At 43.3% G+C, this 27,303-nt stretch overlaps 1 protein-coding gene across 1 annotated transcript in view; it reads right to left on the minus strand.

Annotated features, from left to right (window-relative positions):
* Positions 1–27,303, minus strand: part of SLAIN2 (SLAIN motif family member 2) — a 245,088-nt gene that overhangs the window by 116,176 nt on the left and 101,609 nt on the right. The gene's annotated exons all lie outside the window — the stretch shown is intronic.

A 27,303-nucleotide genomic window follows, 5' to 3' on the forward strand; every position in this document is an offset into this window, starting at 1 on the left:
ATATCAGCAGAATTTACAAAGCATATTTAATTTTAATAGAACATGTGCCAAGAACAAATTAACGCCGTCACTACTGAAAGGGTATATTAGACTGTGAAGCAATCAAGTAATAAAATGGTATGTTCTAAACGGACACTTGACTGTTTTTTTCCATTTATGCGGGTAATAGTTGCTTGGAATAGCTCCTCTGGAAGATGAGTTTCTAATAATTTCATGATCCATTTTAGTAAGAGCATATTTTGCTGCTTAAGCACTCATTTTTAACCGTAAGACTATTTAATGAGCATCACAATGAAAATGGTTGTATGCATTACATCAAGTCGTACATCAGAAGATAAACAGCAATAAATAACAGAAAATATGTTGAACTTAACTCAGAACTCCGTGTCCTCCAAGGGTTTACAATAATTATCACACCTGGCAAAACTGGATACCACTGGGACTGGAATTTATCAGATGCCATGACAAAATTACCCCCTTAAAATAGGACATAATGAGGACTTTGATGCTTTCTCCACTAAAATCTGAATGCACCGGTATTTAATGAGTATTTTCACCAGTCAAATGTTGGCAGGTCTGACATGTTGAAATTTATCTGGAAAAAATGATGGAGTGTAATAGAGGGAACGTGTAATCATGAGAGACAGTAAAGAACTAGCCAATAGTAATGCAGTCCTATGAAACAGAATAACAGTAAAATTAAACAAGCTTTCAATGAAGCATGTTTGCAAGAAGTGTGAACGCCTTGGCCACCTGTCGTTAAAAAGTTTAGAGTATAATTTTATGACTGCTAACCAAGAGTGCTGATCAGTACATTACCGCGAATAACATGTTTTTGAACGCCGTTTATGCTCCCATGGCTATCGCACTGTGCTCTGCAAAACTGATGTTTGCACTGAAAATAAAAAACTATTTTTAAAAAGTAGATGATTCATTCACAAAGTGGATGAGCAATAAAAATGCCTTTAAATCTTGTTTAACTTGTCACATTCGCTATGTGTTCAGAAGGGAATGTCCAATGTCAGCCAGCTTATGTCTTCTTACAAATTGCTGCTCATTTTAATATTGGAGATTGTTGTAAACGTTTCTCTTTCTTACTGCAAAGTCAGTGGATTCTGTAAAGTGATCTATTTGACCAGTGTACCGGGTTACAGGGAGTGTGAAATAAAAAGGTTGTAGGACGTCAGCCAACATTGAATAGCCTGTAAATGAACTACACAATATTTCAAACTACATCAGCAGCACGAAAAGCACATTTTTTGTAATTCTGAAGTGCAATTAAAACAATATTTTAATAGGATCAAAACTAATTAGAACACTTTACTTGGTGGTGTGCAAATGAAAAATATTTCCTGAAACCAGATTTCCACACGTTATCGCTTAAAAGCTTTATATTATCTGTAGAACAGCATATCACTGTGAAATCCTGTGGCGATCTCATTGGAAATTGTGCTGTCTCTAAATTGCAGCGCACTACTAGATCATGCTTTAGTAATATATTGAGTAAAAGTGAGTTTTTGAACATGAGCTGAGAAACATTCCTGCCACCGCTCTGATGATAATGCTATTGGTGAGCTAAGAGGCAAGTCAGGGATCGGCATATCCTATATGTGGGCTAGATTCTTATTAGACATAGAGCAAAAGTTTAGTTGATCAAACGTGTTTTTGTACCGCAGAAAAACTGAACTCACATACTTAAATGTGCTCACTATTTAAAGGTGCTCACATAAGTGATAATGAGGAAATAAGTGACTCAGTGAAATATAATATTTGCTTAGGATCATGCAATTTGAAACCAGTTTATGGGTCAAATGCATTAGAGTGAGTCAGAGTAGATTATGTCAGGAACGGAGGCGAGGATTATGCTTTTCTTGCTTTACCACTTTATTAACAGCAGCCGGTAGGAAAACTACATTTCCCTTGAGCAGAGGGGAAATCCAACAATTAACAATAAACTGACAGCCAACCAACAGTTCGTGTGCCATGTACACGGTCTACAGTCCTTCACCTCTGTTGCCACCTCCTCTTTATTTGATGCTCCCGCAGCAGAGATAAGTGCCTCTGGCCCTAGGCCGATCTTTCCATACTTTCTACTGTTTGTTTCTTCGCTGATTTATGATATTGCCTGTTTTTTTACACAGTGAAAGTGTTTTCTTCTGCTGGTAACCTTTCATTGCAGGGCGCGGCCGCGGATACCCTCGTTGCTCCTCCGCTACCACTAAAGTAGTTACAGCGCACTGAAGTGCCTGGGGGCTCATGCGGTGTGGTCCTCCAACCACCAGAGGGCACTGTAACTACTGCCCAGAATATGTGTTTTTTTCTTGGGGCACTCGACTAGTGCGTTCAGAAAGTGACACCATCAGAGAAGCAACACTACTGGCCTGGTGCTCACAACTGTGCCTTGTCGTCCGCCCGTCTGGGGCACTATGCCCCGCACCGGGGTCTGTAATTAAAATGTGCAAACAGCGCACTCTCCCTGTCAGACACCAGCCCAGGTGGTAATGCCCACATAAATTGAAACAGGCACTTTGGTGTCCGTGAGCCCTCTGTACACTGCATTGGCCCCTGGACCTACCTGATTTGCAGGCCGCCTTCTCCTGATATGGAGCATTGGGCCACTTAAATTGGATTGGGAAACCGTTATTTCTGCCACTGCCCTCCATACTCTGTCCTGGTAACCCCAGGCCATTAAACCACCCTCTGCACCTCCCTGGTAGTCCAGGTCTTATTCCTTGCTCCTGTATACCCCGGTAACCATAAAGGCACCATGAGTGACATTGAAGAGTCTTACACACATCGATGAGCATTTCGGTGAAATCATGGATGCCTCCATCTGGAAAGCAGTTCAGCTGGGGGTTGGCCCCCCTGGAACAGAAACTACTACAGTACGCAGAACTCTGCGACAAACCCCTCCTGCGAAAGGAAGACTCCCAGGGGCTCACGCCCCCGCTACCTCCAGGCCATGCTACCAAACATTCACCACCTCCTAAACGGAAGAGGGATCCCAACCCAGGGGTTGACCTGAACGCCTTTGATAGGCTAAAGCGGGCCTTTATGGGTCAGGATCAATCACAAGAGACAAACCATCTAATCCCAGGCTTTTCGGGGCCTCTCCAGCCCCCGCAGGCACCTTCCCACCCCCCCCCCCCCCCGGACACTGACTCCCAGTCTTGCTCAGATGGGGACCAGGATGAAAGGTCCTGCCCATGGCACCCCTCCTGAAAAATTCCTGATGCCCCTCCAGGTGATGTTCCTCAGGAGACAGACGACTTGCTTGAGCCAGAGCTATGGATCCATCCACATTTGGCAGAATAGACTCCCGCCAACAAGGTTGTCTGTAGGGCTTTGTGAGCCACTCAACAAGGAAGTCTGTAATCGCCTGCACACTGAATGCTTTCACCCATCTCTAGGCAATAAAGTGGCACTGACCCCAGAAATAGATAAGAGCATAGCAACTTTCTTAGGAGTTTATGCGCGATCAACAGGTACTGGCACGCCTGCCAGGACAAACTGTTGGATGTCTCAGGTCCTCTAACATGCAACTTAGACATGGCTGAGGATGCAAGGGCATCAGGCACTTTGATCCCCGGACATTCTATCTGGCTGGGCCCAGAAGGCTATTATCTTTTTGGGGAATGCTAACTACGCAATTTCGGCAAAGAGACACCATTGGATAGACCGTAAACTGGGCTGACTTTGCTGCATCAGAGGCAGGTCCCATCCGTCAAGGCGGATTGTTCAGTGATCCCTTTGTCCAACAACTCAGCAAGTTCGTCCAGACGTTTAACTCGTTGGACAAGGCACAGACATCAATCAAACGTATCTTCACACCCCGGGTTTTCACGGGGGCTAGCCCAGGCAGGTGGCGCTCGGCCAGCCGCTCTCAACTTCCAGACTCAAGCAAGGGTCACAGCCGGAAGAATGGGCAATATGATGACACTTCCAAGTTCGGCACCTTCTACTCCACCACACCCTACCCCAAGTAAAGGGATGCACGAGGAGGCCACAGAGGCGGGGGCTCCTCCCAAAGTAAGTGCCCAATCTTTTCCTTGCACACACTGGGTCGTAGGGTGTGGCACTTTCTTCCCAACTGGGCGGCTCTCATCTTCAATGCCTGGGTGCTACAAACCATTCAGGGTATCCATATAGAGTTTTTAGGCTCACCTGTTCAGGTGTGACCTCCCTCTCCACTCATCTTTTCCATCACAGACAGGAAGTTGGTGGATTGGGAGGTATCCAAACTACTTCAGAAGGGCGCAGTTGCCAGAACATCTCATCCGGCTAGTTTCCTCAGCAACCTTTTTCTCGTGGGAAAGAGTGATGGTAGGCCAACGACTGGACATCAATTTAAAGGAATTCAATGAGTGGTTGGTCTAGCGCTACTTCAAGATGGAAGGAATCCATCTACTACAGGACATCCCCCAGCCCAACAATTGGATGGAGCATCTGGACCTCAAGGGCAATCCCAATTATTTTTCCCCTCACTGCCTATTCCTCCAGTCTTAATGACAGGGGCAAACCTTTGAATTCACGACCCTTCGATTCGGCTTCTCTTCCACCCCATGGTGCTTTACGAAGGTAATGTATCCTGTGGTAGAGTTTCTCAGGGCTTGGGAGGTCCGCTTGTTTGTTTACCTGGACAACCTCCTCATGATGGACCAGCCACCTCAGCCTCTGCTCTCACACCTCCAGATGGCAATTTCTCTTGTGTAGTCCCTTAACTTCATTATCAACAAACCAAAGTCCGTCCTCTCTCATACCCAAAATCTGGTGTTTTTAGGCTTTGTGGTGGACTCAGTACAAGCCACCCTCAGCCTCCCCTCTTAGAAGATGAGCAAGATCAGACACTAGCTGCACTGGCTTGTGGTCAAGAAATCAACTCCCCCCCCCCCCCCCCCCACCACATTGTGAGGGTAGTTGGCCCGTTGTCTTCCTCCATCCAGGCCATATTTCTGGGCTCTCTTCACTATCCCACCCTACATCTCCAGGCCATCCACCTCCAATAAGGCCTTGCATACTCTCAGGTAGCACTCCTGGCAGACGATGCTCTATAGAAAATACAGTGGTAGCTCGATAACAGAAGCCTGGACTGGCCGTGTAAATTTCGGCTCCCTTCTTGACCTAGTCATAGAATCTTATGCCAATGGTTCAGGATGGTGTACACACTGTGGTGAGATCTCCACAGGAGGACTACAGTCAGTTCAAGAAAAATCTTTACATATCAACTGCCTTGAGCTCCTGATCATTCACAGTGAAATGCTGGACCAAAAATCAAGTAAAATGCTGTGTCCTACTCAAGATGGGCACATCTTGAGGTGAGACATAAAAACCACCTGGAGGGCACCCGTTCCAAGACTCTCTTGGATCTGGCCAGGTCCTTCTGGGAGTATTGCCTTTCTCATCAAATCTCTGTGATGGTGGAACATCTCCTGGAAGTAGCCAATCGGATCGCAGATTGGCATTCCAGACACCTGAAGGACATGAAACCCTCCCTCTTTCAGGCCCTTCAGTCCTGATGGGGCCCATTCTCGATAGACCTGTCTGCGTCACGCCTAGATCATCACTTTTCCAGGTACTTCAGCTGGTGGCCGGACCCAGGAACGACGGCCACAGACGAGTTTCTTTAGGACTGGCACCCAGAACAAGGGAATGCCTTTCCCACATTCGCCATGATAACTTGCCTCTCGGCCCAGGTATGGAGCCAACATGTGGAACTAATGTTGATAACTCCAGTTTGGAGAGCTCACGCTTGGTATCCAGTTCTACTGGAACTTTCTTGTGATTTTCCAATCCCTCTACCCCACCTCCTGGATCTTCTCAGAGATCCAGACGGGACTCCTCGTCCTCTAGTGCAGGAGGGCTCTCTGTTGCTTATGACCTGAAGGATTACAAGGAGCGCTGGAAAGTCCCAGGAATTTCGGGATAGGATATGACATTCCTCTCCAAGGAGTGGGGGAACAACACCATGAAGCGCTATTGGTCGGCAGGGTCTCAATGCTGGGCTTAGTGTCACAGGCGATACCTGGATCTGGTGGGGACCGATGTCATACACATCCTGAATTTCCTGACCTCGTTGGCCTTAGGGGAGTCTAGCTTAGAGATCAATTAACACCTTCAGGTCTGTGATCTCATCAGGACATACACCAGTGGGAGAGCACCCATTTGTGAGGAAACGTATGAGAGGTATTTGCTTGTCCATGCCGCCAGAACCTAGGTATTCAGCATTTTGGAATGTTGACCAAGATCCCAATCTCTTTCTTTTCTGGTCAGCCAACAAATACCTCATATGCCGATAAAGGTATGGGAAATCATTTGGGTTCTCCTCTTTTCCTCATTCAGGATCTGACGGGTCCAAGCAGGACTGAAGGCAGTGACGGGTTGTTTTCGGTCGCAGGATGAAAGAGGAGGTGACAACAGCGGTGAAGGACTGTATATGGCACATGGACTGTTGACTGGCTGCCAGTTTATTGTTAATTGTTGGATATCGCCACTGCTCATGGGAAATGTAGTTTTCTTACCGGCTGTAGTGAATAAAGTGGTGAAGAAAGAAAAGCATAATCCTCGCCTATCTGTCCTTAACAGAATTGAAACTTTGTTACGATAGCTAGGAGATTTTTCATTACTTAAGTCATTAGATCTGCAAGTACAGTAAAAGTTTTTTGTTTTTTCAAGGCCTGAAGATGTAACTTTTCAGGACTAAAGGCATTTGGCAGAAGTGAATGTTTTCCTCTGTATATGCATATGAATTTGTGTTGGGCCTGTGAAGTATCAACATTCCCAGTTACGAGTGGATTTGGAGAGCTCTGTGGTCCTTGTGGCAAGTTTGGTTCTTCTATGGTCATCTTTGTGCTGCTCAATAAGAAGGTTCCCTTACTGGTTGCTCTGTGGGTAGATTGTGCTGCGGGAGCATCGCCCTGGTTTCAAGCAGTACAAAGGGAACAATGACAGTCCCAACACAATGGATGCTGCATGTTTAGTAGCAGAAAGAAACCTTGAGGAAAGCCTGGTATTTCCTGGCTAGGGCGGCAGTCACATATTTTGTCTTTCCTATACATTAACCAGAATAGGGATGTTCATTTTTGAATAGCTGCTTGCTGTTCAAGTATCATCAATAACTGAAGTATTAATGTGTAAAGGAAACAAGCAAGCACTGCCAATGCTAACAGGTTTGGCTGAACTATGTTCCTTTTCACTGATGAGTTTAGGCACACAAGGACTTATAAAAGAACCTCAGCCACTCAACCCTGCACTCTTGCATCCATTCATCTACCTATTCACAGTTCTACAATAAAACACTCACTCAAAAATCATATACAAGATAAATGTAAAGAATAAAAGTAAAAAAAGAAAATACTCTGCTGCATATGCATGTGGGGCATGTGCTTGCAATAAAGTAAAGAATTAAACATAGCACTTGAGAAAGCATTCTTGAATGATACTGTGTGCATAGTAAGAATAACCAACTCTTAATGGCATATTGCTTTAAATTATGCTTTTCACAATAATTATTCCAGTCCAACTGCAATTCTCATACTCTTTCTTAATTAACAGATCACATCCCTGCACTAGACTTAACTTGTCCTAATTAACTAATCAGGCCCATAGTCTTTATCACGGATGTGTGCCCATAGCCAACTCAGGCTTACTGTCTTGAGCATAAGCTTTCCCAGAAGGCAACCATCAGGCATAGCCGTACAAGTACATGCAAAAATATGCAAACCTACAGATTGTGTAACAATATGCAGCTCATTCTAAGGATGACAATAGTGGAACTCTTCTACCCCAATTGTTTGTGAAAAAAATGAATGGAACACAAAAACCGTAGTAGTCTGTGAGGTCCCTTGCGACAAAACACCTCTCTACATGCTTTAAACAGAGTGTAATAATAACTTACCAATAAAGACACACTTGTTTTAACATATGCTTTGCATAAAAATAAGTTGTGTCCATTACCTTTGTAGTACCTTTTCACAATGAACAAATCAGACATACGGCATCTGACATAGGCCTCTTCTTTAGTGCTGGTTAGTCACCATAACCAACTCAAGCCTGCTGTGTTCGGCATAAACTTTCCCACAAGGCAGCAATCACATATGAAGTCATAAAATAACAATTTTGTGCAAAATTACAGAAAGTAAAACAATATACAGATCCTCCTGTGAGCGCCTAATTTGGATGCTCATATTACAAATCCACCCCCATGGTTTGTCAGAGACTGCCATCAACACCAAATGTAGTCATCTGTGAGATTCCACGTAACAAAATACCGGTCAGGAGAATTTTAACAGTGTAAAAATAACTCACTGTTAAAGGTATTTTCACTTTAACATATGATTTTCACAGTAAATGATCTGAGTTACTGCCTTGTGTGACATTTCATAATGAACAAATCAGCCTTGAGCAACTGCTTGTCAACATAATCAACTCTGGCCTGCTTTAAGCATGAGCTGTTTAACAAGACAAAAAGTGTAAAGATAGTACCTTCCAGTGGAAGCACATTTGCTTCTATCCAATCAAAACATGTATAGAGGAAGAACACGTGGGCAAAAGCTATATCACTCTCACAGGGCTGCTTCTTAAAGCACTCTTTCTATAAGATCTGGCAACAGCTATAATGTCAAGACAAAAGCACTATGCAGCTTTGATAAGCACACTGTGCCCTACAATAAAGAGGTGGCATGGATAATTGTCAACTGTTTGCATCTTACTACTGGGGTGTGCTCACATCAATGCCTTGGGGGTACTACATGAACATGAGGACACAATATTGACGTACTGTCAGTGTTCAGGTTCTTGGGTGCATGTATTTGCATTTATATGGATATACAAAAGATCTTAATATTTTGTTTACTGCATAGAAACTTGGGTACATGCATAGAATGTTTTTCTGAGGAGCACAAGACTAATGCCAATCACCAATCGAGACTGGAAAAAACACTAAGCTTTGGGTTTCGGTTGCCTGCTACTCGGCATAAAGAGCTTCAGGGGCTTGTCACTGGACTGTAAGTACTATATAAATGCAATTACAATATAATACAATACAGGGGTATGTGCATTACTGAAAATGCCAAAGCATCAACAAGAATATTCCTTTATTGTTGACACTCTCTTTATATCATTACATTTTTAGGGGTGGACAGCGCAGCTGTCGCTGGATCGTAGGTGATCAACAAAGAGCTTTCAAAGTAGTACTGAGAGAGGGGCGTAGGCTCCACCTACATGTTGGCTTTCACCAGTACAAGATTTCATTGGCAATAAGTTGTGTGGTGTCACTGAAAAGAGTGCTTGTGTCCCACGTTTTGGTTTGTGGCAAAGGGAATACACAATACAGAATGGCCGAGTTGGTTATGGTGGCAAGCCAATGATCATGGCTATATAGCTGATCTGTTTATTAGTAAATGTTACAATACATAATATAGGCCTGACAGTTATTGTGAAAAGCATATGTTAATTTCAATGCGTTTAGGGATGGATGCAATTACTCTTTAAGTCTGCAGAAAATGATTTTGTAACAGCATCTCACAAACTGCTGTAATAGACTAGGATTTTGGTGATGATTATCCCTATGACAAACTGTGGCTACAAATGTCTTGCCCCCTTACGAGAGACTATTTTGCTTACCCTACTATAATTTTGTACCCCTTGGCCATTTTATGATTGTGCCCCTGATAGTTGCTCTGCGTGGAAGTTTATGCTGAAAACAGCAGACTGAGCTGGTCATAGCGACAAGATATAAACTGGATTAATCTAATGGGAAAAGTTATGGCTGATGCAATAGACTGATCTCTTTTTTATGAAAGTTTATGCTAGAGACAGTAGGACTTGCTTATTTACTCTAAAATGTATTTCTTAAAACCAGTAGGCATTTAACAATGGGTTAAATACCATTGTGCTTCAAACTGTAGGCAGGTATTTTAATACATGTAGTCTCATATTTTATAATAGTAGGTAAAGGTGATGGCCATCAATTCTGACAAACCATGGACGTTTTCACTGTGATGATTCTCGTTATGCCCTACTGACATGGATTGCATATTGGTTTTTCAAACTGTATTTTTCTACATACTTGTAACTGTATGGTATAATGGTATAGCATAATGGTTGCCAGTTTATGCCAACTTGAATATGCCTATCATGGTTATGGTGCCAAGTCAATAGTGAAGGCTATATGCCTTATTTGGTTCATTGGGAACAGTTATGCCAGGTTCCTTAGGTTTGATATATTTAGTATGAAATGTGACAAAGCCAGTAGGCCTGCTTACTCACTATGTAACATATCTGTTATCTGCTAATTAGCTTTTAAGGATAGTTTGTTTTTACACATTGTGGCAAAGACTGTAGGCAGATATTATGATGTATTTAATCTTGTGTGAAAGTTTATGTCCAAAACAATAGGTCAGAGATGATTATGGTGACAAGCCAGTAATAAAGGTTTATATGGATAGAGTTTCATAATAAGATATAGATAGGTTTATATAGATTACCATAGGAGGCAAGAGCTTTTGCGTTGGTTACTCCCTCTGACCAACGTTACAAATGATTTGAACTGTGAGAATCCTTGTTAGGCTCCCTTAGGAGAAATTAGTATTTTGCTTTGCCAGATGTCATATTGTAGACTCTCATAATTGTATGCCTGATGATTGCCTTGTGGGAAAACGTAAGCTCAATACAATAAGCCTGAGTTGGATATAGTAGCAAGCCAATGTCAACAGCTATAGGCCTGATCGGCTCACTAGGAAAAGCTATTTCAGATGCAATAGGTCTGATCTATTTAAAAAGAAAGGTTACAACAAAGGCAGTAGGCTTGATTTATTTACTATGAAACATGTTAAAGCCAGTAAGTCTTTAAGCATGGAATATTTTTTTACATTTGTTAAAGCCTATGGTCAGGTATTTTTTTTTTTTTTTTAACCCTCAGTCACCACTACAGGGGAGGATTATGGTTTTGGTTGATCGCCTTTGACTGCTCTAGGGGTAGAAGATTTGCACTGTAATAATTCTAGCTAGAATCTCTTTGGAAGACTTGACATGCTTATTTATTTGTTGGGATCTTGTAATAAAATCATAAAAAATTAACCAAAATAATAATAAAATATATATATATATACACACACACAGACAAAAGTATTAATATTACCCACTGGCAGGCAACAGTAGGTAGCTATAGTTAAGACCTAGTTTACATAGAAAAAGCTTTTTTTTGTTTGACGATTCTACATGAAAATTTCAAAACTGATGTACCAGTCAATTCAGCTGCTGTCTGGAAAGGTTCAGGGAGATTTGTCAAGCGAAGGCTGAGGATGGGAGGGGTCCCAAAATGCATTTTCCCCGTGCAATTTCCAATAGGGATTTCAGACCAGACTACAGTCCAAACCGCTGTATGGAATTACACCAAAGTTGGCAGAAAGCTAGATCTTGGTCCATTTTGTGATGTGGTGTAAATCTGTTTAGTAGTTTTGGAGTTAATAAAGTAAAAAGATTTTTGTATTTCTATTTTGTATTTCTAGAGATGTGAATCCCCGTATCAACAGCAATGCAATGATTGGCTGGCCGCAACCTGACAGGAAAGTTGCAGTCGACATTTTGTGATTCAGGACATGGTTCTGGGGTTGGAAGAGGGGGGAAATACAATATAAGAGGTCAGGACAGAGGTCTCCTGATCCCATAGGATTGATGTAGGGGTCTTATAGGAAGCTCTCATAGGCAGGAAATTGCCCAAAAACGTTTTTTAGGGGGTGCGGAGATCTGCTGACCCTCCACAACGCTCAGCGCCCCCATCCTGCGTGTGAATGAACGATGCATCTGTGGATCCAGACACTAATAAAAAAAATACACCCACTCACACAATTACACACCCACAAAACCACTACCCACAGACCCACACACACCCACAAAACCACTACCACACTCACATACAAATTTTCGCTCACTCAGACCCACAAAACCACTACCACCCCTACTCACAGACCCACACAACCACTACAACACCCACCCACTCACAAAAACTAATTTACACACTCAAATCCACGAAATCACCACCATGCCCGCTCATACCCACACCCACCAATTCACACACACCCCACTCGAAGACCCACAAAAACCAGTACCACAGACCCACACCCCCACTCGCCCATTTATACACACCCACACATCCACATGCAGACCCACAAACCCACTACCATTATTCCCTCACAGACCCTTACACCCACTCGCACTCTTTCATGCTCTCACATCTCATTCACAGACCCACAAAACTACTAGCACACCCCCCTCACAGACCCATACATTCACTCATACACCCTTACAGTCACTGATACATCCACTCAGAGACCCACATAACCGCTCACACACCACTCAAAGGCCCACACAGACACTCACAAATCCACATACACACCTATACAGCCACTAACATTCACTCACAGGACCACACAGGAACTTACAAAACCACTCACACCCCCATACAGAAACCTTAGATCTGCAGAGCTCTTGCAGATCCTCCCACAATATAAAAGTCAGACCCCTTATTTGGCTGGGGATCCATGGTGGAGAATTCTTTTTTAGAAAAAAGGATTTGAACATGAAAAGAGACAGCCTTTGGGAAAAGGGATGGCTCTGAAAAGAGCCTTTGTGTTTATGATGTGTAAGTTACATTTATTTACACATAGAACAGGATGCGGTCTTCCAAGCCGTTGAGGAACACCCTTTAGACTGTGGTCTCAGAAAAATGCAGAAAATGTTATTGGCATGCTTCCTGGATTTCTCTATCTGTGGACAAAATTCAGTTGAGCACTGCCATTTTGGACTTTGGCAAACGTCGGCGAACACCAAAGAGTATGTGGGAAAAGTGACAAATTTACCAAAGGTACCCTTAATTAGGACTTCCAGTCCTACCTTGGTAATTGTGCCTATGCCACTGCCACCTCAGTGCACAATCATGAGGTCTGGATGTTGGCAATCCTCAATCCTTTCAAGCAAATGCAGTAACTGATGCGACTTTAACCCTCTCTGTCCAACCCAGGTAATGTCTACATTAGGTAAACCTAGATCCCTGTCAATGCCACTCTTTCTAGGCCGCTCTCTGGTTTAAAACAAAAAACTATGTCCCACAATCCAGACTATGACCATTTTGGAGATAAGCAGGAAAAGCACACAGGAAAAGGTTGCAGCAGAATGAGACTGTTTTGAAGATGAAAGGCAGTTAAAATGGAGAAAAGCAACTAAAATATAAAAACGCATATTCGAATGTATGAAGCTGTTCAGGGAACTAAAATTAGGTAGTGACTTTATGGATAAATAAATGTAACCAACTCAGTGATTGGCTTTGGAAAAATGAAAAGAAGTTACATTGTTTAAGATATGCTTGGAACTGCAAACAGTCAACCACACCTGTCACAGTTAATGGGAAGCTAGTCTACTGTTGAGAGAAAGTCTTGTGATATTCTGACCTACTGGTAGGCAGAGACTATTTGGAACCATGGTTACTATGGAAACTGAGCTAAAAATACGGGGGAAGGGAACAAAAGACTGAAGTATGAAAATGAAAAGCAGACTGGTGTACAAAAATTGCTCAGCAGGGAGTTCATCATGTTATTGACAATATTTTACAAACTAAAATATAAATGAAAAGCATTAACAGCAGATTGCTGAATGCTTTTAAGGGCTGCAGTGTGGATCCACGGATCTACCATGGACCAAAATGGGGGGGGGGGGGGGGGGGAGAGGGGGCTTCTTCACAGGAAACATGAAGAGGGATAACAAATAGTGACCATTTATTAGTGGTATAACAAAAATAAAAGATTAAAGGAACTCTGATTTGCTAAGTACAGCAGTATGAGGGATAGCACACTGGGAAGGGTAGCCATTATTGGTGCTTTTCTACGGAGAGTGGAGGAGGATTGACATATTCTGACTTGAGGTTTGCAGTGGAAAACATATGTTAACAGAAAAGAACATAAGAGTTGCACAACAGGAAATAAATTTTTACAGGTATGTGAATTAGGTAGTACTATAAAAAAGTACATTTAAAAACACCTCTAAGTGTATATAAGTTGAAAGAAAAGGTGTAGCTTATAGACACTACAGTAAAAGGTAAAAGAGAAGGAGGTTAGATGACAACATTAAGTAAAATGCAGGGAGTAGCAAAGAAGGAAGAGAAATTGATATACTAAAAATATACTTGTTTTATTAAGCCAGTATGAATGAATCTGTTTGAAATTAGACGTAGGTTCATGCTCATAGCATGTAATTTGCACCCACTAACACAGTCCGGTAGGCACTTACACACCAAGTTACACTCCTACAAAAGCACGTATGTAACCCATTAGTCATATACAAAGACAGTCAGTGACACACCCAGTCACATTCTCATAAAACCATTCACACATACCCATTTACTCACCTATAAATACAATTACATAATCATTCACAGATGTATGCAGGCACTGTCACACCAAAACAGCTAATTATGTACCCAGCACTTACATGCCCAGTTATACATCCAGCCACCCATCCACATGTCTACTCACACACCTACTTACAAAAGTACAGAATCGCTCAAACACCCAGTCAGACAGCAACAAAGGCACTTAAACATCCACTCACATAACCCCACATTGCACCTATGTATCCACTACTCAGAGCCACTTGCACACACAGTTACACACCCAAACACTCACTAACACAGCCAGTTACCAATCATACAGCCACTAAAATACCCATTTAGACTCCCATGCAGTCACTAACACACCCAGTCACACACCCACAGAGCTAGTTACACATCTAGTAACACACCCATAGGGGCACTGATACACACACTCACATATCCACTCAACCACTGACAAATACAGTCACCCTCATGTACAGCCACTCATATACCCACTGATACTCACAAACCCAGACACTTACACAGCCTGTTACTCACTGACATAACTACTTATCTAGCTACTGACTTGCTTATAGTATGTAATGGAATAGTATGTAATGTAAAGTTAAATGTATTCTAATTTTCTTTTCAGTCACGCACTTGTGTTTAAACAGGAACGGAAGATACAACGGTGACATGAAAAACAAGCAATTGCACGGCAATGGGTCTCGTTTTTGCTTGAGTTAGAGCTACTAGCGTTGTAAATTCATAACTGGACTTCTCTTGCTACATAAATTGAAAATGAAAAGTAAAACAGCTGACATAAGCAAGCCGATTCAAAGCGCCACGGCCACGAGAGGAAAGGAGAGGCACAAAAGGAAAAAAAAAAGTTTGCTCGCAGTGAAAAGTATCAGCAAAAGTGCAATTATCCATGTAACAGAGTTGATGGCCAAAGCAGTAACCAAACTTCCCCAAGGAGGGACAAATGTAAAACATTTACCAATGATAACAAAGGAAATTTGAAAGGCAAGCCGGTAAACGAGTGATAGTGATGGGCATGTGGTGAGAGTGGTTAAAAGCGTCCCACAGATGGTCCAGCTGCTGATGATGATGATGATGCACCACTTTACCTATCTCATATGTTGTGATATATCCTTCTATGTATGGTTTTCAGGTGTTTCCAAATAGAGTATGTGCAATGTGAACACTTTTTCCCCAAAAGCCTTGACAGTTTTTTGCTGCATATATTGCATTGGACAGATTTTAAGAAGAACTCTTCTCCTGAAGGGATGGAGATGCTAGAGGAATTATTTGATGGTGGCAAGTCTTCTTCTTCCTCTTCCCTTCTATCGTCAGCAGAAGACATCTTAACTTTCAAACACTCTTCTATTGAAGGAAAGCCAGAAAACGATGAAGCTGCAGTTTTGAGTATCTCTAGAGAGATGTGAAATCCAAATTAACTGATTTAGGGTATGGTTTGCAACGTGGGTGGGTAGAGACTTAGTGTATCCAATGAGAAGTTCATGTTTGCGTGTGTTCTTGGAACTGCAGCAGATTCGTGGATTCATAAAATGAATACAAAAAAAAAAGGAGAGAGAAATACTTGCTGTATTGCATTTATATAAAGTCTGCATAATTTACCTTATGTTGTTTTGTTAATTGTTACTTTTAAAATGTATAGTAAGAATAAGCGTGCAAATAAAACGTATTTACAAACTTGTGAACATGTATATTACTGAACTGAATATATGGGTGACATTGTAGTACAATTTATACTAAAGAACAGTGAAATTCACTGAAGAAAAAGAAAGGTTACAGGGACGTTATTATTAGGAAATGGCATTAAAAAAACATGGTGAAATTCACTGGGAAAAAAAAAGAAAGGTTACAAGTACGTTATAGTTAGGCTCAGATTTTGCACACACAAAACCATAGAAATCCAAGTTCTAGTTATCTGAGCTATAATAAACTATAACTTACGACGCAATGCACTTATGACCTCACATATTACATCACGCATGACATGATCAGAGACATATTATATATATATATCTCCATCCAATGTGAAGAATTACTAGGGAAAGTTTCCATATTTCCATGGGAAAGAATTTTTTTGCTTCTTTAATAACTGGCATAATTTCATGAATCTGAACAAAGTTTTCCACAAAAAAAGGAAAATAATCATCTTCTTTGGCTCCTTCATAGAAAGTTTAAGGCGATCTGTTCAAACGGGAGACAAAAACAATGATTCACTGTGTCCATTCCCAGAGGAACATTTGCTCTCTAATACAGAAAACCAGCTGAATTAAAAACACCAAAGTTAGAGATTTATGGACTGTTGGTGTCCAAATAAGCTACTATTGGTCCATTCAAACTGGACGGGCATATCATGATTGGCTCGCAACAAGATGGAATATATATTGTTGCAGTCATCACAGGACTTGGGGTAGAAAAATGAAAGGCCACATATGGAGGGTAGGGTGGGCAGATCATGAGCCCCAGCGACATGGTGGGCAAGGGAAATCCCAAACGGAACCCCCTTAAGTAAAAATATAGACATGTCAAGTTGTGGGTACCAAAAAAAGCGGAGGTCCGGTTACAGATCATCTCCCACAACCCACTGCCAATGTGCAAGCTGTAGGCCACTCATAATAGGTGCTGGACATTGTTAGACCTGACAGCCTTAGGGTGGTCAACCCTAACTTTTTGCCTGCCTCCCTCTACTTTTTTAGATACTGTTTTTGCTGGTTTTAAGACTCTGCGCTCTTTACCACTGCTAACCAGTGCTAAAGTGCATATGCTCTCTCCCTATAAACATGGTAACATTGGATCATACCCAATTAGACTATTTTATGTACTTGTAAGTCCCTAGTAGAGTGCACTATATGTGCCCAGAGCCTGTAGATTAAATGCTACTAGTGGGCCTGAAGACCTGATTGTGCCACCCACTTAAGTAGTCCCTTAACCTTGTCTCAGGCCTGCCATTGCAAGGCCTGTGTGTGCAGTTTCACTGCCAATTCGACTTGGTATTTAAAAGTACTTGCCAAGCCTAAAACTCCCCGTTTTCTACATATAAGACACCCCTAAGATATGCCCTGGGTAACCCATAGAGCAGGGTGCTGTGTAGGCAAAAGGCAGGACATGTACATGTGTAGTTTATATGTCCTGGTAGTGTAAAACTCCTAAATTCGTTTTTACACTGCTGTGAGGCCTGCTCCCTTCCCTTCATAGGCTAACATTGGGGCTGCCCTCATACATTGTTTGAGTGGTAGCTGCTGATCTGATAGGAGTAGGAAGGTCATATTTAGTATGGCCAGAATGGTGATGCAAAATCCTGCTGACTGGTGAAGTTGGATTTAATATTACTATTTTAGAAATGCCACTTTTAGAAAGTGAGCATTTCTCTGCACTTATATCCTTCTGTGCCTCACAATCCACGTCTGGCTGGGTTTAGTTGAGAGCTCCCTGGTGCATTCACTCAGACACACCCCAAACACAGGATTCCCAGCCTCACTTGCATATATCTGCATTTTGAAAGGGACTTCGGGGCTTGGAGGGTGGAGGGCCAGACAATTGCATGTCAAAGGACAGTAGCCTGCCCTCACACAAAGGACTGCCACACCCACTACTGGGACCCTGGCAGACAGGATTGAACTGAAGGGGACCTTGTGCACTTCTAAGCCACTCTTTGAAGTCTCCCCCACTTCAAAGGCACATTTGGGTATATATTATCAGGGCCTCTGCCCCTACCAACTCAGACACTTCCTGGAGAAGAAACTGGAACCAGAACCTGCATCCTGCCAAGAAGAACAGCCTGGCTGTCCAAAGGACTCACCTGTCTGCTTTCTGTGAAAGACTGCTGCCTTGCTGTTGCCCTGCTGCCTTGCTGCTCACTGGCTGTGGTGAAGAAGTGCTCTCCAAGGGCTTGGATAGAGCTTGCCTCCTGTTCCCTGAAGTCTTAGTACCAAAAAGACTTCATCTCTACAAGAAGAACTCCTTGTGCGATGCACAGCCTGCACTGCGGTGAAAATTTTACTGCACGCCAATCCGGAACGACACAGCCCGACTTCGCAACGAGAAGATTGACACAGCGCCAGCAACCGGAAATTCGACGCACAGCCGAACCAGAAGGATGCAGCCCGACTTCAAGGGAGGAATCGACGCATCACCTGCCGTGCGGTAGAAAATTTTACGCAACGCCCACTGAATCGACGGAGCTCCTGTGACTTCGTCCTGCCAGCACAGGAAATCCACTCATCGTCCCCGGGGCGTCTGAAAACCCCGCAACCCGAAGAGGATCCACGACCGAGCGCCGGAAAAATCAACACACAGCCGTCCCTGCGTGAAAACTAAACGACGCATCGCCATGTGCGGCCAGAGAAATCGACGCACACCTCTTTGTTTCCACGCTTCTCTCCTCTGCGGTTCTTTGCAAAGATTTTTCACGCGAACCAGGTACTTTGTGCTTGAAAGAGAGTGTTTGCTTTTAAATTACATATTAATCGTTTTGACCTGCATTTATCCAGATAAATATTATATATTTTTCTAAACACTGTGTGGTGTATTTTTGTGGTGCTATATGGTGTTATTGTATGATTTATTGCACAAATACTTTACACTTTGCCTTCTAAGTTAAGCCTGACTGCTCAGTGCCAAGCTACCAGAGGGTGGGCACAGGATAATTTGGATTGTGTGTGACTTACCCTGACTAGAGTGAGGGTCCTTGCTTGGACAGGGGGTAACGAGTGCCAACCAAAGACCCCATTTCTAATAGACGTCTGCAGTGGACTGGGTGCAGGGCCAATCCACCACTGCCGATGGCTGAAGGCTGGGCGAAGCAAACAGGTTGGGCTCCTGGGGATGATTGGGCGAATCGACAAAGGCAGGGGCAGCAGTATTGGGACACCTGTTTCCCAATACCTGTTAAGGCACTGCATTCAGAGCCTGGATGGAGCCTGTGTGCAGCAGGGGCTTAGGTGCCCGGGTTGGGTTGGTGCAGGGCCTTGCTAGAGGCCCTGCTCTGAACCCTTTGGCGTTGGGCACCAACAAAGGATTTGGATACCCCTTGGGGGATGAGTGCAGGGCCTGATCGTAAGTTGGGCACCCACTTCTGAACCTGGTACTTTAGGCCAGCAAAGCGTGAGACAATCTTAAGGGTCTGACTGGTGTGTAATAATGGAAGTGATGAGAGATATTTAGGCTCAGAGGTAAAAGAAATGCTTGGCGTGCTCAATATCACATTGCATCCAATAAAGCCCGACTCTCTTGGGTTGGAATTTATTGGCTGCAATTATCACTCAATTATATGCTTTTACCCAATTTGGGGAGCAACAAGCAGATGTTGGCGTTTGCCATGCTAAAATCTGCACATTCCTTTATTTACTAGGCATTTTTCGCCAGAAAATATCAGCAGGTTTTAACTGCCAAAATTTCCATTCTAATACTCTTAATTCTGATATGGGCGGTAGCAGAAGTTACCGCACAGACCTGAATTTAACAGCCCACTTGTAATGAGGGCCTAGGTCTTTGTGTGCTTTCTGGTTCCTCAACACGCTTCGAGAATTCCAGTGAATTTTGGATTCTTTGAAATGTCAGTACTAAATTAACGCTATGCAGAAAATGAAACACCTCCTCTTTAGGGAAGGGTTAAATTCAAACATGGAGTAGATAAAAATAAAAAAAAGCTTTGTTGTTTAGGAAAGGCCCCTGTATTACCTTAGCCATTCAATTCAAAGTTTTTTAGTAGGGAATGTTCGTTTTTGTGCTCCAACTACATTTACAAGGAACAGCTGCTAGTTAAATGTTTTTGCTGCTATGGCAAAATGTAATATAAAACTATTAAGCATAATGAGTCATGACACTTGGGGAGAGTGTGAAGTAAAAAAGGCTTTACCGAAAGGGTGAGGTCACAATGTCCATTCTTTATATAAATCCGTTTCATCATCATGTTGACACACAGCCAACAATTAGATCATGAGACTGGTTGCAGACGTCTGAACATTTTTCGGTTCAGAAGTTGAATGGAGAATTTGAATATGATCCTAAAGAAGCGTATACATTAGGCTCATTTTAAATCCTGTCCCACACTGGTTTTACTGTAGTTCAGAGGCAAGATGACCATGCCACGTCAACGACACTATTTGGGTTAGTGTTTTAATAACAAAGTATCTGAACAAGCAAGGTCGCAAAAAGTAGACAAAAAAAGGCCAGATACGTACTTTAAATGGGAAACTCCTCATAGGCTTTTCATTTTGCACATAATTCCACCTAAAGTGTATGAAACGAAATTCACAGTTTCTAACCTGGCTAAATATACCAGAACAAGCTCAAAAGTATAAGACTGACATGTGGCTCCTCACAGCTCGGGACTCTCTTCTCCAATGCTATAGACAGCACGTAGACGTCCAGGATGTTACTAATGCCCAGCTTAGGACGACAGAAGGGGCAAATAAGAGCCTTCTCCCAGTTCATCTTTGGTGGGGACCGAAGCAGAAATGCTTTCCAGTATCCCCTTTCCAGCGATGCTTCTCTCTAACAGATCCCTGCTTATACATTACAAATGGACACCGATCGGTGAGCAGAGATCCCGACACCAAAGATGTCTTGTTTATTTTTTCTGTGGAGGGCAAAGCCTCGGACCCAAGGCATGGGTTGATCCGATCCACTCCACTCCACTGTTTCCCAGCACCATTATACCCCCCCCCCAAAAAATAAATAAATAAGAGGGCTGTGTTGGGCTGGAGCAAAATGCGAATGGCAAAATAGGAGAATTGGGGATAAAGTGGGCTCACCCTTTCCCCCTGAAGTATACTGTGGTGGGTGCAAGTAAAATGCGACTAATACAGTAAATGATTAATGGCTGAAGAGGGCTGACATTAGACTATCCTGTAGTGGAACAAGCAAAATGTAAAAGAATGAGTATCTGATCAATGGCAAAAGTTGACTCATCCCCATCCCATTATAAATGATACGGTGGATGGAAGAAAAATGTAAATGGCACAAGAACGGATCCCAATGGCTGTCCACATTGCCCTAGGCTGTAGCCAAGGCAGAGGGGCACATGGTGCACGTGGCTAATTGTATTCTGCCCACACACAAAGTAATTTCTTTCAGTGCCAAGACCATCTCCAGCAGTATGATACCTTACTACGCGGGCTGCCAATTTGAAGTGATTTTTGTTCAATTATTTCCACTTTTCGCTACTTCGAAGAACTTCTTTGCATTGCAGCATGGAGACAACAAAGCATGTTTTCCCTTTTATTGGCCCAATTGTCATTACTACACAGTTGCACAGCAATACACTCACTTTCGGCTCATATCATACACTCAGCAGTCTATCTGGGACATAATATATGAGGAGGAATGTTTTTTACAGTTAAGAGGCATGATGGCCGGTACTGATACTGCATACGAGGCTAATCTGTTGGAGTATACATCTTCCGCCACATGAAGGAGGACTATCTTGGGGGTCTGGCTTCACCACATATGCCAACATCAATCCCAGAGAAGTAAGCACCACCTCCCCAGTATGGCTGAAACAGAGCGCAGCTCCACACGGAATTGTAGTAAGTCTCCCTCCACCAAGGAGCAGCGAAGGCAGAACGGGGAGGTCACCGCCCCAACCTTCTACAGTCTATGTCTTGTGAAATATACACTATGGAGATATTTAAAATGAAGAAGGCACAGACTGGCTGCAATCATCGACTCCCTCAGGGTTGCTCTTGCTTCCCTCCACCCATCCTCCTCAAGGGGACTCAGGTCTTGCTCACAGGTTGCGCACAGATTATCAAAGGAGTCTGCAGTATTAGCAATCAGTATGTGATATACCGGAGTTATCTTGTGGGCACCCATCTTATGCCATTTTGCTTTTTTAATCGCAATACCATCGGAGAACCGAGGTATTGTGACTAAGGAGGCAACAAAACATAAAAAAATAAAAAAAAGTCATCCAGTGATAGATAGATAGATATATATATATATATATATATATATGGAAAATGTCACTTACCCAGTGTACATCTGTTCGTGGCATTAGTCGCTGCAGATTCACATGCTGTGCACATCCCGCCATCTGGTGTTGGGCTCGGAGCGTTACAAGTTGTTTTTCTCCGAAGAAGTCTTTTCGAGTCACGAGATCGAGGGACTCCTCCCATTTCGGCTCCATTGCGCATGGGCGTCGACTCCATCTTAGATTGTTTTCCCCGCAGAGGGTGAGGTAGGAGTTGTGTATGCTAGTAATAGTGCCCATGCAATGGAGTGAATACATAATGTATTTTAAAGTAATATATTTACAAATTTACAGATGTTCAAGATCAACTTCTAAACGGCTACAGGCTCCTGGGGAGGCGGGTGGGCGCATGTGAATCTGCAGCGACTAATGCCACGAACAGATGTACACTGGGTAAGTGACAGTTTCCGTTCGATGGCATGTGTAGCTGCAGATACACATGCTGTGCATAGACTAGTAAGCAGTTATCTCCCCAAAAGCGGTGGTTCAGCCTGTAGGAGTTGAAGTTGTTTGAAACAATGTTCGTAGTACTGCTTGGCCTACTGTGGCTTGTTGTGCCGTTAGCACATCTACACAGTAGTGTTTGGTAAATGTATGAGGCGTAGACCATGTAGCTGCCTTACATATTTCGGTCATTGGAATATTTCCTAGAAAGGCCATGGTAGCGCCTTTCTTTCTAGTTGAGTGTGCCTTTGGTGTAATAGGCAGTTCTCTTTTTGCTTTAAGATAACAGGTTTGAATGCATTTAACTATCCATCTAGCAATGCCTTGTTTAGAAATTGGATTTCCTGTATGAGGTTTTTGGAAAGCAATAAATAATTGTTTTGTTTTCCGAATTAGTTTTGTTCTGTCAATTTAGTACATTAACGCTCTTTTGATGTCTAATGTATGCAGTGCTCTTTCAGCCACAGAGTCTGGCTGTGGGAAGAACACTGGTAATTCTACTGTTTGATTTAAGTGGAACGGTGATATGACTTTTGGTAAAAATTTAGGATTTGTCCGTAGAACTACTTTATGCTTGTGTATTTGAATAAATGGTTCTTGTATGGTAAATGCTTGAATCTCACTTACTCTTCTTAAAGATGTGATGGCAATTAAAAATGCAACTTTCCATGTTAAGTATTGCATTTCACAAGAGTGCATGGGCTCAAAAGGTGGACCCATGAGTCGTGTTAAGACAATGTTGAGGTTCCATGATGGAACTGGTGGTGTTCTTGGTGGTATAATTCTCTTTAGGCCTTCCATAAATGCTTTTATGACTGGCATCCTAAATAGAGAAGTTGAGTGCGTAATTTGTAGGTAAGCTGAAATTGCTGTAAGATGCATCTTAATGGAAGAAAAAGCTAGCTTTGACTTTTGCAAATGTAGTAAGTATCCTACGATGTCTTTGGCAGATGCGTGTAAGGGTTGAATTTGATTATTATGGCAGTAATAAACAAATCTTTTACACTTATTTGCATAGCAATGTCTAGTGGTAGGTTTCCTAGCTTGTTTTATGACCTCCATACATTCTTGTGTAAGGTCTAAGTGTCCGAACTCTAGGACTTCAAGAGCCAGATTGCTAGATTCAGCGATGCTGGATTTGGGTGTCTGATCTGTTGTTTGTGTTGCGTTAACAGATCTGGTATGTTTGGTAGTTTGACATGAGGCACTACTGAGAGGTCTAGTACTGTTGTGTACCAAGGTTGTCTTGCCCATGTTGGTGCTATTAGTATGAGTTTGAGTTTGTTTTGACTCAACTTGTTTACTAGATATGGAAGGAGTGGGAGAGGGGGAAAAGCGTAAGCAAATATCCCTGACCAGCTCATCCATAACGCATTGTCCTGAGACTGATCTTGTGGGTACCTGGATGCGAAGTTTTGGCATTTTGCGTTTTCCTTTGTTGCAAATAGATCTATTTGTGGTGTTCCCCAACTGTGGAAGTAAGTATTCAGTATTTGGGGTGAATCTCCCATTCGTGGATCTGTTGGTGATCCCGAGAGAGATTGTCTGCTAACTGATTCTGAATTCCTGGAATAAATTGTGCTATTAGACGAATGTGGTTGTGAATCGCCCAATGCCATATTCTCTGTGCCAGGAGACACAACTGTGTTAAGTGTGTCCCTCCCTGTTTGTTTAGGTAATACATAGTTGTCATGTTGTCTGTTTTGACAAGAATGTGTTTGTGGCTTATTATGGGTTGAAATGCTTTCAGCGCTAGAAATACTGCCAATAGTTCCAAGTGATTTATGTGAAACTGTTTTTGGGGAGTGTCCCATTGTCCTTGGATGCTGTATTGATTGAGGTGTGCTCCCCACCCTATCATGGAGGCATCTGTTGTTATTACATATTGTGGCACTGAGTCTTGGAAAGGCCGCCCTTGGTTTAAATTTATACTGTTCCACCATTGAAGCGAGATGTATGTTTGGCGGTCTACCAACACCAGATCTAGAAGTTGACCCTGTGCCTGTGACCACTGTGATGCTAGGCACTGTTGTAAGGGCCGCATGTGCAACCTTGCGTTTGGGACAATGGCTATGCATGGGGACATCATGCCTAGGAGTTTCATCACCATTTTGACTTGTATTTTTTGTTTTGGATACATGGCCTGTATTACATTGTGAAATGCCTGAACCCTTTGTGGACTTGGAGTGGCAATCCCTTTTGCTGTGTTGATTGTAGCCCCTAAGTATTGCTGTGTTTGACACGGCAGAAGGTGTGACTTTGTGTAGTTGATTGAGAAACCTAGTTTGTGGAGGGTTTCTATGACATACTTTGTGTGTTGTGAACACCTTTTTAGCGTGTTGGTTTTGATTAACCAATCGTCTAGGTACGGGAACACATGTATTTGCTGCCTTCTGATATGTGCAGCTACAACTGCTAGGCACTTTGTAAAAACTCTTGGCGCAGTTGTTATTCCGAATGGCAACACCTTGAATTGGTAATGTACCCCTTGGAATACAAACCTTAAGTACTTTCTGTGTGAAGGATGAATTGGTATATGGAAATATGCATCCTGTAGGTGTAGTGTTGTCATGTAGTCTTGTTGTTTGAGCAGTGGGATTACGTCTTGTAATGTCACCATGTGAAAGTGATCTGATTTGATGTAGGTATTTAAAGTTCTGAGATCTAATATAGGTCTTAGACTCTTGTCTTTTTTGGGTATGAGAAAGTACAGAGAGTAAACTCCTGTTCCTTTCTGGTGTTCTGGTACTAATTCTATTGCTTCTTTCAGTAGCAATGCTTGAACTTCTAGTCCTAGAAGATCTATATGTTGTTTTGACATATTGTGTGTTTTCGGTGGGACGTTTGGAGGGAATTTGAGAAATTCTATGCAATAACCATGCTGGATAATTGCCAGTACCCAAGTGTCTGTTGTTATCTCCTCCCAATGTTTGTAAAATTGGCTTATTCTCCCCCCCACAGGTGTTATGTGTTGGGGATGTGTGACTTGGAAGTCACTGCTTGTTTTGAGGGGTTTTGGGGCTTTGGAACTTCCCTATATTTTTTTGGAATTGTCCCCCTCTATATTGCCCCCGAAAACGTCCCCGCTGATATTGGCTTTGATAAGTGGGCCTTGCTTGTGAGGTTGTGGGTTCTGTGCTTTGTCCTCGAAACCCCCCTCTAAACTGTGTTTTTTTAAATGTGCCTCTGCTCTGTGGGGAGTAGAGTGCGCCCATGGCTTTGGCCGTGTCAGTGTCTTTTTTAAGTTTTTCGATCGCAGTGTCCACCTCCGGCCCAAACAACTGCTGTCCGTTGAATGGCATATTCAGCACAGCTTGCTGTATTTCTGGTTTAAATCCTGATGTACGCAGCCATGCATGTCTCCTTATTATTACTGCTGTGTTGACTGTTCTAGCAGCTGTGTCTGCAGCGTCCATTGCTGACCGTATCTGATTGTTGGAGATACTCTGTCCTTCTTCTACTACCTGCTGCGCTCTCTTTTGGAACTCCTTGGGCAAATGTTCTATAAAGTGTTGCATTTCGTCCCAATGGGCCCTATCGTATCTAGCCAACAAAGCCTGTGAATTGGCAATACGCCACTGGTTTGCTGCCTGTGTCGCCACCCTCTTGCCTGCTGCGTCGAATTTTCTACTTTCTTTATCTGGAGGTGGTGCATCTCCTGAAGTATGTGAGTTCGCTCTTTTGCGCGCTGCCCCTACTATCAAATCAATCAATCAATCATTCGCATTTATAAAGCGCGCTACTCACCCATTAAGGGTCTCAAGGCGCTGGGGGTGGGGGGGGGGGGGTGGGGGGGGGACAGGGTGTCAGTGCTCAAAGAGCCAGGTTTCGAGCTGCCTTCTGAAGGAGAGGTGATCAGGTATGGCGCGAAGGTGGCTGGGCAGAGAGTTCCAGGTCTTTGCTGCCATGAAAGAGAAGGATCTTCCTCCGGCGGTTGCGGGGGACGGCTGCCAGGGCTTGTCCGGTCGAGCGTAGCGTGCGCGGAGGAGTGTAGAAGGAGACGCGGTTGTTCATGAGTTTGGGTCCGAGGTTGTGCAATGCTTTGTGTGCGTGGGTGAGGAGTCTGAAGGTGATCCTCTTGTTGACTGGGAGCCAGTGGAGTTTCTTCAGGTGTCCGGAGATGTGGTGTATGTCCAGGATGAGTCGTGCGGCCGCGTTCTGGATCCGTTGAAGTTTCTTCTGCAGCTTGTTGGTGATGCCGACGTACAGAGTGTTCCCGTAGTCCAAGCGGCTGGTGACGAGGGCGTGGGTGACGGTCTTCCTGGTGTCGATGGGGATCCAGCGGAAGATCTTGCGGAGCATGCGGAGGGTGTTGAAGCATGCTGAGGTCACTGAGTTGACCTGTCTGGTCATGGAGAGGGATGAGTCCAGGATGAAGCCGAGGTTGCCTGCGTGGTTGGTGGGCTGGGGAGTGCTGCCTAGGGCGGGAGGCCACCAAGAGTCGTCCCAGGCGGTGGGAGTAGGGCCGAGGATGAGGACCTCCGTTTTC

The sequence above is a fragment of the Pleurodeles waltl genome, chromosome 1_2, assembly GCF_031143425.1.
Source record: "Pleurodeles waltl isolate 20211129_DDA chromosome 1_2, aPleWal1.hap1.20221129, whole genome shotgun sequence".
Taxonomy (NCBI): Eukaryota; Metazoa; Chordata; class Amphibia; order Caudata; family Salamandridae; genus Pleurodeles; species Pleurodeles waltl.